Source organism: Phalangium opilio, unplaced genomic scaffold (assembly GCF_054372755.1).
Source record: "Phalangium opilio isolate 3A_F unplaced genomic scaffold, DU_Popi_V2 ptg000086l_1, whole genome shotgun sequence".
NCBI classification, from domain to species: domain Eukaryota; kingdom Metazoa; phylum Arthropoda; class Arachnida; order Opiliones; family Phalangiidae; genus Phalangium; species Phalangium opilio.
The window spans coordinates 958,161-973,676 of NW_028324191.1; the positions used below are offsets into that span (position 1 = coordinate 958,161).

At 36.7% G+C, this 15,516-nt stretch overlaps 1 long non-coding RNA gene across 1 annotated transcript in view; it reads right to left on the bottom strand.

The window, feature by feature from the left end:
- The window catches only part of LOC149650532 (uncharacterized), a 47,735-nt gene that overhangs the window by 18,845 nt on the left and 13,374 nt on the right, over window positions 1-15,516 (bottom strand). The window lies entirely within an intron of this gene.

Here is a 15,516-nt window from a genome sequence, read left to right on the forward strand (position 1 = left end):
CTTTTGCACCGATAGGCTACAGACCGCGGAGAGATTGAAATCAGAGCACAAAGGGTAGATTAAACTATAGGACCGTAGACGGTAGACGTCAACGTTTTTTGAGCAGCGTGTAAATAAGGATTAAAACTTGCGGGAAAAAATAGATATTTTTATTTCTGCCTTTTTATGCAGGTTGTAGAGGTGTTTGCCGCTTCTCCAAAACATCCAGCTTGCTCATTACATGAGCCATTCGACTTTCCCGGTAGAGAATTAGCTGCTCTACAACATCTGGCTTTAAACGGTTTCTCTTTGTATTTTTGATGCATCCGGCAACACTAAAAAGTCGTTCCACGTCCCCTGACGAGGCTGGAATTGCCAGAAGAATTCTGGCCAATTTACTGAGCCTGTAACGTTTTTCGTATAGCTATATACAGTCGATATAAATTATGGCATTGAATAATATTACCTAGGAAATAAATCTTCTTTGTTTTTCCAATATATTATTGGATTTTCAAGGTTTTGTGTATCAGAAAATGCTTCTTTTAAATACGCTTCTATCTCGGACACTTTGGACTGGCATGTATTTAGTCGAGTTTTTTGGGAAATTGTTTCAAGAAAACACTTAAAGCCATCTATGGAAGGTTACCCATATAGAGGTTACGATAACGATCGTTTTTAGAAAAATAATTACCTTTATCTTCTACTTTATCATCATTGCCTTCATGACAGTCATTTCTATCCAGTTCTGTTTCACCAGAATCTACATTGAGATTTTCATCATCTGGGACATAATAGTTTAGCTGATTGATAAGGGCTTCTCGTGCCTCTTCAATTGTTGGTAAACCAAGATTTTTCGCCAGTGCATCTGTATTGATATTTAGAAATAGGATTAAGAATTTAAAAAAAAACATTAAAAGTTCATAATATCGTTTCAAATTTGAACATTTTTAATATTTCGTCATGTTTCTTGACGATAAACCAGCTATATTTGAACATTACTAAATTAAGAGCGCAGAGAGTAAATTTAGAACCCTGCTATACGCATAACATGCTAAGAAATATTTTTGGTAATTTGAGTATATAAAAAAGTTTAGTCGTTGAACTTTGGGTTAGTATAATTTTGTTCTGAATCGGGTTATCATATTTTCTTGCATGTGCCCCACAAATTTTAATGCGACACTTTGCGCGTTTCGTTGTAATGAAATAAAAAAAACTCACTTTCAAAAAGCCCCAGTTTAATTGCTGGGTTTAGAATTGTGGCCGCAGTGAACGATTCATCTTTACACAGTCTGGCTTCAAATCGAGTTTTTATTCCATTCAAAAGCAACTTTTTCATCTCAAAATATCTTGAACACTGGACTTCGTTGATTTTTCCATACGTGTATACAATTAATGATTGTACAATGGCAGATGTGGATTTGGTTGCCGATTGTACCATCTTTGTTACTTCGTGGATTGGTTTGAGTAGCGCTATTATCTCTCCAATTGCAGCCCTAATAAAAATAAATAATTTTGCCGATTTCTATGGGTTCAGCTTTAGCCGTTAAAGGGATGGTGAAGGGGGAACATCAAGTTAATTTGCCTCGATTCATCTTATAATGACATGTATGTTCTAATTGGGAAAGATCATTGAACTGTAAAGGGGGCGGTGCGTAAAGTTTCGAAAGATTCGCCTGGTAAAATTTATTAGTGGTCTAGTTAATTACTTGAAGTTATTTTTGGGAACCTCTATTTTGTCCTTCTTTTGTAGTTTTTGGTCATTGCTCGCCCTTAGCAGTAATTGTTGCACATCGGAAAAAATCTATTGATATATAAGTGCATCATTATAAATACTATTTTTCTACCAACAAGCCGTAGGCAGGACTCAGGAGTAGAAATAATTTTCTTTGTTCAACCCTGTGCAAAATGTAATCAGTGAAAAACAATACGATGAAAACATATACCTCGTAAATATCATTTATGGATGTTAGAGTAGAGTCCCATCTCGTTTTGTTATATCCAGAAAGTGTCTTGTTTGCTGCTTTCTTTAAAAGTCCATAGTAGTAGTTCGAGTTTCTAAAAAAATTAATTATGTCTTTACACTGTTGAATAGTTTTAGCAGCTTCCAAATCTCCCTTTTCTGCGTCATGAACAACAAGTTGAATTGTATGTGCCACACAACTAATTCTATCCCATTGAAGTAATATTTGAGATATTTCATTTTCTGACACTCCTGTTGATTTAATAAGGTGCATTTTAAAATTAGCCTAAAATTTACCAAAATAGGGATGTGCAATCCTTTATAACTCAAATTATGACCTTCTAAAAATGTATCGTCTGAGTCATCGTCACTGTCGTCATTCATTAATCCCATTTCTTCAAATGGGAAGTTTTCTTCCGATGTGTCATAAACCCTACTTAATGGTGTCCACTCAGGAGTGACCGACTGTAGGACAGTATTCTTAAAAGCTTTCGTTATGTTGGACGCGTTGTCCGCCATAACCTTTCCTACCTATAGTTTCAAAGTTTCATTTTTACTAAGATTAAACGGCTATGATATGAAGTATAATTTTTTCACGCATATGTTATTCCTATACAGGGTGTTTCTGGAATATCTGTAGGAAATTATGGGGGGTGATCTTTGGGCGATTTCGAGTCGAAAATGTTCTGACATTTTATCGTTTGGGCCACCGTTTTACAGTTATGATTGAAGTGTTTTATGGATGATCCTTTAAATTTTATTATCATCATCTTCCAGTTTCTTAAATAAATTTAAGAAATCATCTGTAAAACACTCCAATCACAACTTGAAAACGGTGGTCCAGACAAAAAATGTCACAGAACATTTTTGACTTGAATTCGCCCAAAGATCACTCCCCATAATTCCCTACAGACCTTTCAGAAACACTCTGTAGATAACGTAACGTATGGCTGTTTGAAACCAAATATAAGTACTAAATTATTTTACAATTAAAGTAATTTAGTACTGTATGGTATCAGCAGAAATACGATTGTTACCTGCATTGGGTCAATTTTGATACTTTTCAACGACTCTATAACTTTTTCTCTTATGTTATCCCCAGTGTGCCGCTCGCCAAAGTACTTGAATGAAATAGTTTTAGAGATCAATTGCCAACGATCTGTAAAAAAATGCGACCGTGACTTGTCAGTATTGTGGAATCCATAAATAACTAGTTCAAATTGCAATCTGGAAACTTATTCGGGTATGATATTTTTCAATTGCAAATACTAGTAACTTTGGTGTCCAAATTGCAATTATATGGATTCTGGAAACCTATTCGGAAAAGATGTTTTAACTGAAAGTAGATTTTTAGTTCTGGTCTGAACCTAAAAAGGCCTATAACAGTAATTTGCTTGTTTAGGAATATTTATTAAGCAGGTATTTCTGTTCCCACGAAATTTTTTCAACCGGTACGAAACAGTTCTATAAACTTACCATTAATAAATTGTACTTTAATTCCTATTATTCCTTCGCGAGAAATGGAACTCCAAATATCCAAGATAATGTGAATACTGTAATTGGGTTGTAAGGCCAATTCGTTTTTTAGGGCAGGCTCTACTTCGTGGGACACTGCCTTTTCTAAATCTCTTCCTAAGGTTCTTCTTGAAAGTGGATTTATATCAGGGTTCAATTCACTCATGAAATAGCGGAAACCAGGAGCTGCAATAATGTAAAAAATTTAAAAGTCCGTCACTCTGAGTGTGAACCAATTGTGAACCTACTTTCAGTTTCACTAAGAGGGTGACCTCTTAAAGCAATATAATCCAATACAGCTTTTCTGTATTTTTTTTGTATCCAGCCTCCATTAGTTGACGAGCGTCTTTTGTTTCCAAAAAAATTTACCACTGTCTTGGGAGCAATTTGAGTGCATATTTCCTCACTACTTGGAACCATTTCGGTTTCCTTTTTTCCCGATTTTTTCGAATCTATTTTCTGATCCGGATGAACCCGCTGTTTTAGAACATCAAATCATTTACTCATAAAACCAGCGAAGAATAGCAAAATACTTTTCCTAACACGTAGGTGTATGCAGAGATAATGTAGAAAGGTGTTTACAGGCGATATGCCTAGTAGAGAAAACAATTCACAATGTTTCACGTTGGATATATTTAATTCAGTTCCGTCAAACATCGCAAGGTTTAATGCAACTCCTTTAGTAATTACTCTACTCTGTATACACTTTAAATATTATCCCTGCATAACACGTGCGATTTAGGATTAGTAAAACATCATAAAGAAAAACCCATGAAGAATGTAAAAATATTTAGGCGTTCTACAGTGTAGTTGGACTTGATCTCGTTTACAATTAAAATTTGAGGATTTAAAATGTATATATAAGCATTTGATTATTCAGTATTTGGTTTCGAAACATTTTCCGATGCCTATAATTTCGAGAAGTGATATGACTATTTTTGTCTATAGTATGATATGGATTTGTCACAAAACACAAAACACAGGGAGTCCGTTCATAAGGTACGTCACACAAGTATAGATGGACGAAAAACATGCAGTTGACCCAGCGGCTCCAACCCTCATACTACTTTTTAATATTTAAGTGTCCATATTTAAAGGCTTGATAATTTAGAGACGATATAGGAACTCGGGAGAGGGCTTGATTACTTCAACACATTTGTCAACTACCGTAGTTTAGGAATGCCCACACTTAAAAACCCTGGTATCTTGTAGGATATACATATAAAACTGTTAACAGCCTAAGTGTAAATTTAACTTACCTGTAAATGTCTTGTAAAATTGTATAAAGCGTTTCCATTGCTTCCGATTATAGGCCTACAACAGTGAAAACATTTGAGAACCGCTGATCCGTATCGATTTTTCACTCCTTTTTCCTCTGAAATAATTGCGTGCCCCATATACTCATAATGTGAACTTAGAGTTCTTCCAAGGGTTGAGGTCAAGTAGTCGAAATGAGGATACTTTTCGGTTCGGACCACTTCATTGTCTTGCTGGTCTTGTAGCTCTTGCGACCGGGTGTTCCCATTTTCGCTTAGTTCCATGCTAACGTTCTGTTCATGATCACTTTGTAATTGGTTATTAATTGAGGGATCATGTTCTGAAGCTGTAGGTATATTATTTGTATCCGTAACTCCACCCGTAAAGTTTTGCTGATTTTGGATTTCAGAGGAACTTGAAGTTGAAGCTGAACTTTTTGTTTCAGAAACCGACACTGCCGCGAAAAGATGTGAACCGTGTGATCGCGACTTACAATTTGGCACCTTCAATACCTTGCCTTTTTCGTTGTTCCTGAAAGTCAATTTCGAAACGTCTTTGTTTCGATTACTCTCTACTTTAGTTTTACCACCCCTAGTTCTAGCCATTATTAACAAGTTTAAATTCGATTTATTCCGTTACTTTCCGAAAGGCGAAATTTCATTACTCAAAACTATAAGCGCGAAAGATTTGTACGTGACCGTTATAAACTTGCGACCTCTGTCTTATTTTTGAGAAATATAATTTAACACGATGAACGCATAGCACGCTAGTGCTAAGCTACTAGCGCCAAGAGAGTGAACCGGCCGTGGGAATTGAAACTAAAAGTTAAAAAGTCTAAAAGCGTGGGAAAATAATAAAACCGAACATTTCTAACTTTGTTGCTATGCTCAACGTCCAATCATAGCGTAGAGTCAAGGTATAGGCTTTACATGGATAATATGGGTATTTTCATATGTCTATTACTACAGTTACAGTAGGCAAAGAAAGACCCAAAGTTAATAGTTTTGAAATCGTCCTTAAAGTCTAAAACCAATATATTTTATTTTTGCGAGGAAGTGTTGAAAGTAGTTCCTGAAGAATTTGGTAAATATATTGGGAGGAAGAATAACGGTTAAAAAATAATTCTTGTAAACGATATTGTGATTTAATAATTTATAGAAAGGTTAAAAGTTGGTTTTCAATGGAGCGGAATTTTACTGATTTTGATTCTTTGAACTTGTCTACTGGCTATTCTCAGTTTTCTCACTTGAGCGAGACAATTGTAGATAATGGTATGGTATACTAAAGTTTAGTTAAGGATAAGTCTTATATTAAAAGAAGTTTAAAATTCAATTTTGTTTGAAAAACGACATATTTACAAGATAGTCGCAAACTTTCAAAATTAAATAAAGCTTAAGAGCCGTATTCAAAAAGGTTAGACTCCCCCATAAACTCAAAAAAGAGTTTATTTAAATTACCTCCTTCTAAAATTGAAGAATCGAAGCCGTTCCAAACACATAGGGGAGGGGGGGGGCAATTCTGTACCTTTTTTTAGCGAGTTATCGTAAGTGATAACTATCTACTAAAGGGTTAGTTTCAATCTCGCGCGTCAACAGGCTTTTCTATGCACGCTAGAGACAAAATAGGCAAAAAGTCGTAAGTGTCATCAAACTAAGAAACTTTGAACGAAACGCGACGCTTGTCTCGTGATTTCGCTCGTACAAATAGAAAAACAAGGTGGCCAATTGAAAATTTTACCCATTATAATTATCACTCAAGCGATATTTTGTAAAAAAAGGATGAGCTTGTCGTTAAGATATCACGATTCACGATCGTGATAACTGAAAACGGTAAAATTTTCAATTGATTACCTTGTTTTTCTATTAGCACGAGCGGCGCTTTTCATTCAAGGTTTGATGACCCTTGAAACTTTTCGCCGATTTTGTCTCTCGCTCGCATAGAAAAGCGTGTTGACGCGCGAGATTGAAAATAGCCCTTTAGTCCATAGTTATCACTTACAATAACTCGCTAAAAAAGTTATAGAATTGCCCCCAATATCATATTCATATTTAGGCTGCCGCGTAACAGTGATACGTATTTTGCAGCTTAATTAAAACAGCTTTCAACTTTATAAAAGAATAATTATCGTATTACTTTTATTATGGTCTTGAATCAAAGGGTGATTTTCTCGAGACTTGTTCTTTACATTAATTTACATACCGATCTTAAACGTATCACTGTATTATATCTGTTATAGAAGATCGTAAAAATGAGACCATTCATGTTCATCAACATGTGAAAATGTCAGACTCAAACAAAGAATTTAAGCATCTTGATAAATGCGATTGCGCACAAAAACTATTCGATAAAGACGAAGAAATAAAAAGACTTAGAGGTAAGGGGTTTACAGAATTATAATGGATGAATGGGAGTTATGTGAGGTACTGTACAAGTCAAAAGGGTACATTTGAAAAATCTTTACGTGGTACTATTAGAGGTCAGTCAGTCCTCCTCGGCGCTGGGTTAATCTTTTCAAACTTATGCAGAATAAAATAATTCTCTGGGAGATTAGTTTATTTGGCAAGGATATGGCAACCTTACCTAACTAACCATATATATCTAATTTTGCTTATCTTAAAACTAGATCATTCTGAAAAGTACGAAAACGAAGTCATAAAATTAAGAAAAAAAAATTCAAAATTGAAAAAAGAGTTAGAACGAGTTCGTAAGCTTAGCGATCGACAAGCGTGGGTCATTGCTGAAAACTTTGCATTAAATCAAAATCTTAAACTCGGCGAACGTATGTTGTAAATTTCAAATCTTAGTATTGCTGCCAATTTCAGTACTTTCTCCATCAGTGACAGATCATAACACCGATTCCGAAGAATCAGACAACAAAAAAGAACGTGACGGTGATTCACCCCTTCTTCCAGATGGACAAGGAGACTGGTTTTATAATTGAAAATATTTGGGTTTCCTTGCGCCAAAACTGACATAACATATGGGCGTATTATGATAATTAAGGGGAAATGCAACAGACGTTTCATGAGAAATAAATTTGATTTGATTTTTTGTTATACAAGGTCATTTTATAACTTAGTTTTCTCATAATTATAATCCTAGTTCAAAATATGATTCAAATGTAATCTATTTAGACAAACGGTCAAGAAATAGAGCCCTCATCTCAACTTAATTCGTTCCTAGATTATTATTATTATTATTATTATTATTATGTCTAAAATTCTCCCCAAACTGTTTTCCGTTTTTTTTGCTCATTACTTTTTATAATTACTTCTGATAAGTCTCTCATAAACGAAAGACTAATCAACATTTCTAACTTTTCCCATGGTTTTGCGGGAAATTGGGGTCAATATTTTATGGTCCATATATCTCAGTAACATAATTGCAGACCCCATTATCTCGAACACAGCATTTAATTTATGGCGGACAAATCAGTAACACCCTGTATAAGCCTTCATTTAACACTGAAAATTACTTTCCTGCCTTAATCAAGTGTGGGAATGAGAATTTTGAACCAAAGTATTCAGTACTCATAGGAATCTGGAGTTCCAAATACAGGTACACTCACCTAAACCTCATCTCTTGAAGCCGCAAAATAGTTCCCTCACCAAAGAAGACCCTTCTTTCGGAGTTCCAAGTCATTGCCACTCACAAAAGTATCATTTCTTGGAGCTCCAAATTTATTTTTACTCGCCACAAACTCATCTCTTGGAGCTCCGAATAATTGCTGCTCACCAAAACCTCATCTCTGAGAGCTCCAAATATTGCTGCTCAGCAAAATTTCATCTCTTGGAGCTCCAAAAAATTTCTGTTCCCCCGTTAATCATTTCATGCAGTTGCAAATAATAGCAGCTCACGTTAAACTCAACTCATTGAGACATTAATAATTGTAGCAAAGGAAAATCTCATATCTCGGGTGTACAAAAGAAATACCGCTCACAAGAGCTCACCTATTCTGGTTTTAAATATTTGGCGCTCATCTTCAACTCAACTCCAGGAGTTCTCAAACATTTGGACTCGTCGCAACTCATCTCTTGGAACTCCAAAAAATAGCACTCTCATCTCCAACTCCGTTCCATTATGAAATTTTACCCCTCTCCTCTCACGCTCCTCTCACATGTAGAAAAAAACTATCTACTCATCTCTCAAAATACTCCTAGTGAGCGGAGCTTTAAGGAGCGCGCCCATCACTGAGAGATGGTACAATGTAAACAAGTAAAATGGCCGCTTAGTCTCATTTCGCTAAGCCTTGGGACTAATGTTAACTTTTTGCATCTATTTAAACATAGAGTTTAATAAAGTAATTAAAAATAGGAAAAATAAAGATTTGCGCGTTTGGAAATTGTGAAAGTGATTCCCAAAAGCACGGCCACGTTTGTTTACATTTTACCGCGGGTGCGCGTACCCTGCGAAATTGGCGAACTACTGCGTACAGACGTTGCAAGCAAGCAGAAAAAAACCTCCCAGTTTCAGTTCTGGTCCTTCTGGATTGAAGGTTCATGATTGGTTTTAACTCCGCCTTAGCCAACTACGAGTTCTGGTTGGTGCCTGAAATCAAAAGTAGATAGGGGGAAAGTAAAGCACTTGGAAGATCCCCCGCGCCATGAAAACCTAGAAACCCCCTTTCCTCTCTCTCACAGTTCCTACCCCCTCGCGTAGGAGAGGTATTGCACATTGCCAGTGCCTATTTGCAACTGAAAAATAGTTCTGTAAACAGTTTTAAAAGGACTCCTACTAGCTAAGGCTTAACGAGATCGCATACGGATATACGGTAAAGCAACATCTGTGAGTGGAAACGTTAAAATTAATAAATGACGATCTTTTTACCACGGACGATACTGGAAGTAGAATAAGAATATTTAACTCTATGAAAGGTAATGGATCCATGAACGAACTGTTATAGGATAAGATTTGCCAATGTGATCTTCTTAAGTCAAAACATGAAGAAGATAGTGGTGGTTATTCCGCATTTCTTTTTGCCTGGACTAGGTGGATTAGTCAACTAAAATGGGCCCGACCCTGTAATTATATGTGACATAAGGAAATACAAAAATTAAAGGATAAAAATCAGCGCCCCCAATTTTTAAACGATGTGACACTTGGTCGATTTGAATTTTCCTTTAGAGCAGACAATTTCACCGGCTACTGTCCCGGGTCGCTGCCGTCGCTATGAACTACCTCTCAAAAAAAAATCGATAAGGGGTTGGGGTGTTTTCTCAAATGTCATTGGCTAACTCTCATTGGGGGTAAGAGAGAGGAGAGATAGCTTCTAAACTTAGAGGAAACCCACAGTCAAAGGTGGGGGACCATCCTCGAACTTTACTTTCCCCCTATCTACTTTTGCTAAAATGTAGCCAAGGCCCGAATTGTCTGTGAAATTAAAATTAAAATTAATTATTTATTTAATTTATTTTAAACAGAGGTGTTGGTACGAATATAACAGAAGGAATTAGCGGCATCTCTGGGTAAGTTTTGATTGATCTCTCGTCTTACCCTTATTCATTAATTCATTAAAAGTTTGCGCAGCTCTCGATTAATACTAACTAATTACTATACCTTGCTAATACTCCATACATTTTTCTCTTTATACACGTTTAATATATAGTGTTTAGATTTAATTTTGGTTTTGAGCAGTACGGCATTTATAATCCACCTTATTCCCGATGCGACTGCCTGCCTATAGGCTTATAGCACTATTTTTACTGACAAATCAGGGTCGAAATGATGCATCGTCTGCTTCATAGTAGAAACGTTTCAATAGGTTCCAGGGCCGGAAATAACAAAAATTGTCCACTGGAGTGTGCAAAAATAGTGTCGCTTCTCCATTCTCAAGCTATAAAAACTTCGGAAAACTTATTGGTCAAACTGTCCAGTGACACCCTTAGTTTTAAAAAAAATTATGGGACATTTTAAAATTTTATTGGACAATGTCCATTGTCCTGTGCTTATTTCCGGCCCTGATAGGTTCTATCGTGAGTCCATGGATAAAGAATGAAAATGAGCCTTAAAAGGTCGGGGAAATATAAAATGGACCTAAAAGGTCAGGGAAAAGTCAGCGAAATTTAAAATAGGCCTAAAAGGTCAGGGAAAGTTAGGAAAAATGAAAATGAGCCTTAAAATGTCAGGAAAATTTAAAATGGACCTAAAAGGTCAGGGAAAAGTTAGGGAAATTGAAAATGAGCCTAAAAGGTCAGGGAAAAGTTAGGGAAATTGAAAATGAGCCTAAAAGGTCAGGGAAAAGTTAGGGAAATTGAAAATGAGCCTAAAATGTCAGGGAAAAGTTAGGGAAATTGAAAATGAGCCAAAAATGTCAGGGAAATTGAAAATGAGCCTAAAATGTCAGGGAAATTGAAAATGAGCCTAAAATGTCAGGGAAATTGAAAATGAGCCTAAAATGTCCGGGAAATTGAAAATGAGCCTAAAAGGTCAGGGAAAAGTCAGCCCTTACCCAAAAATGGACCTCCAATTATTTTTAGTGACAAATCAGGGTCGAAATGAGGCGTCGTCTGCTTCATAGTAGAAAATTTTGGTGCCTGAAATCAAAAGTAGATAGGGGGAAAGTAAAGCACTTGGAAGATCCCCCGCGCCATGAAAACCTAGAAACCCCCTTTCCTCTCTCTCACAGTTCCTACCCCCTCGCGTAGGAGAGGTATTGCACATTGCCAGTGCCTATTTGCAACTGAAAAATAGTTCTGTAAACAGTTTTAAAAGGACTCCTACTAGCTAAGGCTTAACGAGATCGCATACGGATATACGGTAAAGCAACATCTGTGAGTGGAAACGTTAAAATTAATAAATGACGATCTTTTTACCACGGACGATACTGGAAGTAGAATAAGAATATTTAACTCTATGAAAGGTAATGGATCCATGAACGAACTGTTATAGGATAAGATTTGCCAATGTGATCTTCTTAAGTCAAAACATGAAGAAGATAGTGGTGGTTATTCCGCATTTCTTTTTGCCTGGACTAGGTGGATTAGTCAACTAAAATGGGCCCGACCCTGTAATTATATGTGACATAAGGAAATACAAAAATTAAAGGATAAAAATCAGCGCCCCCAATTTTTAAACGATGTGACACTTGGTCGATTTGAATTTTCCTTTAGAGCAGACAATTTCACCGGCTACTGTCCCGGGTCGCTGCCGTCGCTATGAACTACCTCTCAAAAAAATCGATAAGGGGTTGGGGTGTTTTCTCAAACGTCATTGGCTAACTCTCATAGGTCAGGGAAAAGTCAGCGAACTTTAAAATAGGCCCAAATGGTCAGGGAAAAGTTAGGGAAATTGAAAATGAGCCTAAAATGTCAGGGAAAAGTCAGGGAAATTGAAAATTAGCCTAAAAGGTCAGGAAAAGTCAGCCCTTACCCAAAAATGGACCTCCAATTATTTTTAGTGACAAATCAGGGTCGAAATGATGCGTCGTCTGTTTCATAGTAGAAAATTTTCAATATTTTCTGTCGTGAGTCCATGGATAAAGAATGCGCGCAGCTTATTCTGTATATATACTCTGTTTCAGTTTCGGTGGGTTGTCAGCATTTCCAAAGCTAGCTAGGTTTTAATGTAACGTAGCTTTGTACGTGCTGACAAAAAACTATAGCAATATACTTTACAGTCCCTTTAAGCTTAATTAAGCTCTCGTGGAAGACTTCTGATTGGTTCCTAGCTGCCTTGCTGGGTTAAAGATTAGCTAGCATCTTAGGGACGCCTCAGGAGCCGACATTTGCTTTAGTAGCGGAGACAATTAAGGTTGCTCCATCAACAGTTGCTAATTAGTTCTTGGCTATAATTGCACGATCCATAGTGAGCTTTTAAAGCTCTTAGCGAAATACAAGGGATCTAGATGAAAAAGTTCAGGTTTATTGGATTCTGGGCTTTTAATCAGGAAAATTTTGAAAAATGTATATCTGTAATTGGTTCCTTATGGTATTTTATACGTCATTCTGCGAATACGTGGGATTTTATATGTCATTCTGCGAAAACGTGGGATTTTATATGTCATTCTGCGAAAACGTGGGATTTTATGTCATTCTGCGAAAACGCAGGATTTTATAGGTCATTCTGCGAAAACACAGGATTTTATAGGTCATTCTGCGAAAACGCAGGATTTTATAGGTCATTCTGCGAAAACGCGGGATTTTATAGGTCATTCTGTGAAAACGTGGGATTTTATGTCATTCTGCGAAAACGCAGGATTTTATAGGTCATTCTGCGAAAACGCAGGATTTTATAGGTCATTCTGCGAAAACGCTGGATTTTATAGGTCATTCTGCGAAATCCTGGGATTTTATATTTCATTCTGCGAAAATGTAGGATTTTATGTCATTCTGCGAAAATGTAGGATTTTATATGTCATTCTGCGAAAATGGGGCCTGATTGTATTGTTCATAATGCGAAACTAAGATTTTGTTCATACAGTGAAATTGTAGGATTTTATTGTTCATTTTGCGAAAACGCAGGATTTTATAGCTCATTCTGCGAAAGCGCAGGATTTTATAGGTCATTCTGCGAAAACGCAGGATTTTATAGGTCATTCTGCGAAAACGCAGGATTTTATAGGTCATTCTTCGAAAACGCAGGATTTTATAGGTCATTCGGCGAAAACGCAGGATTTTATAGGTCATTCGGCGAAAACGCAGGATTTTATAGGTCATTCGGCGAAAACGCAGGATTTTATAGGTCATTCGGCGAAAACGCAGGATTTTATAGGTCATTCGGCGAAAACGCAGGATTTTATAGGTCATTCGACGAAAACGCAGGATTTTATGGGTCATTTGGCGAAAACGCAGGATTTTATGGGTCATTCGGCGAAAACGCTAGATTTTATAGGTCATTCGGCGAAAACGCAAGATTTTATAGGTCATTCGGCGAAAACGCAGGATTTTATAGGTCATTCGGCGAAAACGCAGAATTTTATTGTTAATTCTGCGGAAATGTAGGATTTCACTTCTGATACGTGTGTCTGTTTAAGTTAGAAATCATTTAATTATAAAGTGCCCTCGTCATTAACGAGTGTTTATGACCAGCATTTTATAATCCATTGCAACTTATTTTCAAATAATCACCATCTTTCTTCGGGAGCTATAAATTTATCACTCTGGTGAACATTAACAAGATGACCCAGTGATATTACACTTTTTCCCGCCCTCTAGTGACAATAATTATTGTTACTTTATTCATCATAAGATGCCCCCGTCTAATTTAGAATTTTCGGGTTTTATTCATGGTTTAATCGATCAAGTAATCAAATTACATTAACCTAATCATTAGGTTCATTATATAGTTTGACGTTTTTATTACGATTAGCCATACTTGCGCGTTAATTAATTTTCTCAACAAATAAAAATTAGTAATTGAATGGTAATTGTTTGAATGGATTGAGCTGGTTTATAAAAATGCGTGGGATCTCGTATCTTTAAACGCGATTGTCCTTCTTGGAAAGTGCGGAGAAGGTTTCTCAAATTGAAAGCGGGACAATTAGACGCGGGATAAGATGTATTTCCCAGGGTGTCGGGTGCCCAGAATTTAGAATAGAATGCGATTAATAGAAGACGCGTGCTTTTGCTTTTCATTTTCCAGGTTACGGATAATAATTTAGCAATCTTAAAGGTAGCGCGATAGTTTTTCCATGGATAAAGAATGCCCGAGAGCGTGACATTTGTTTTCACGCTATAGGATAGGCAACTCCCTATCTCGAACGACAGCTTATGCTGTATATACTCATGTTACAACATCGGTTGTCAGCACGCCCAAACCTAGGTCTCGATGTAACCTAGCCATGTACGTGCTGTCAAGAGACAAAAAACTTCAGGATCTTCAGGATTTAAAATCGTTTAAAATATCCCTTAGTTTTTTAGCCTCTTGTCAGCACGCGCAAGGCTAAATTACATTGAGACCTAGGTTTGCGAGTGCTGACAACCGATCTTGTAATAGAGTATATACGGAATAAGCTGTGGTCCGAGATAGGGAGTTGCCGATCCTATAGCGTGATAATAAATATTCAAGCTCACGCGCATTCTTTATCCAGGGTTTTTCGCTACATCCTTTGGTGAACATCTAACGATGGGCTATTATTTTCACTTGGTCTGAAGAAAAAGTATCGTTCGCCTTTTTAAAGGGAGAGTGAAAACTGAAAAGAATGATTTAAATAAGAGTGCGGTGCGGATGCGCAATGGCACATATTTTTGAAGAAACTTTTTAAGTGACATCCGTTGGGAAATGTCACAATCAATTATAGCATTTCGCTGACATACGTTGGGAAATGCTATAATTGATTTTAAATTTTAGCCTCACTTAAGTAGAGAATGAAAACGAAACCCTAAACCAAATTCACTTCAATCGCTTTCGTATCTGCTATTCGTAACCCTAAGAAAAATTCTCTTTCAAACGCTTACGCGTCAAAGGCAGTCTATAGGGGCTATCCATAGGTGATTTCAAAACGGAGTCTAGGGGCTATTCGCTAAATCATTGGCGATTTTTAAAGTCAGTCGAGTTGCTACTCACTTATTCAATGGCGATTGTTACAGGGAGTCGAGGTGCTACCTACTTAATAATTGGTAATATTTAAAGGGAATCGAGGAGCTATTCACTAATTCATAAGTAATGATTGGCGATTCGAGCGACTACTAACTCATTCATTTTCGATTTCAAAAGAGTCGAGAGGCAACCTACTTATCATAGCCGATTTATAAAGGGAGTCGAGGGGCTACTAACTTATTCAATGGCGATTTTTACAGGTAGTCGAGGTGCTACTAACTTAATCGGCGATTTTTCAATTCAATGGAGTACACTCAATGACTGGCCAG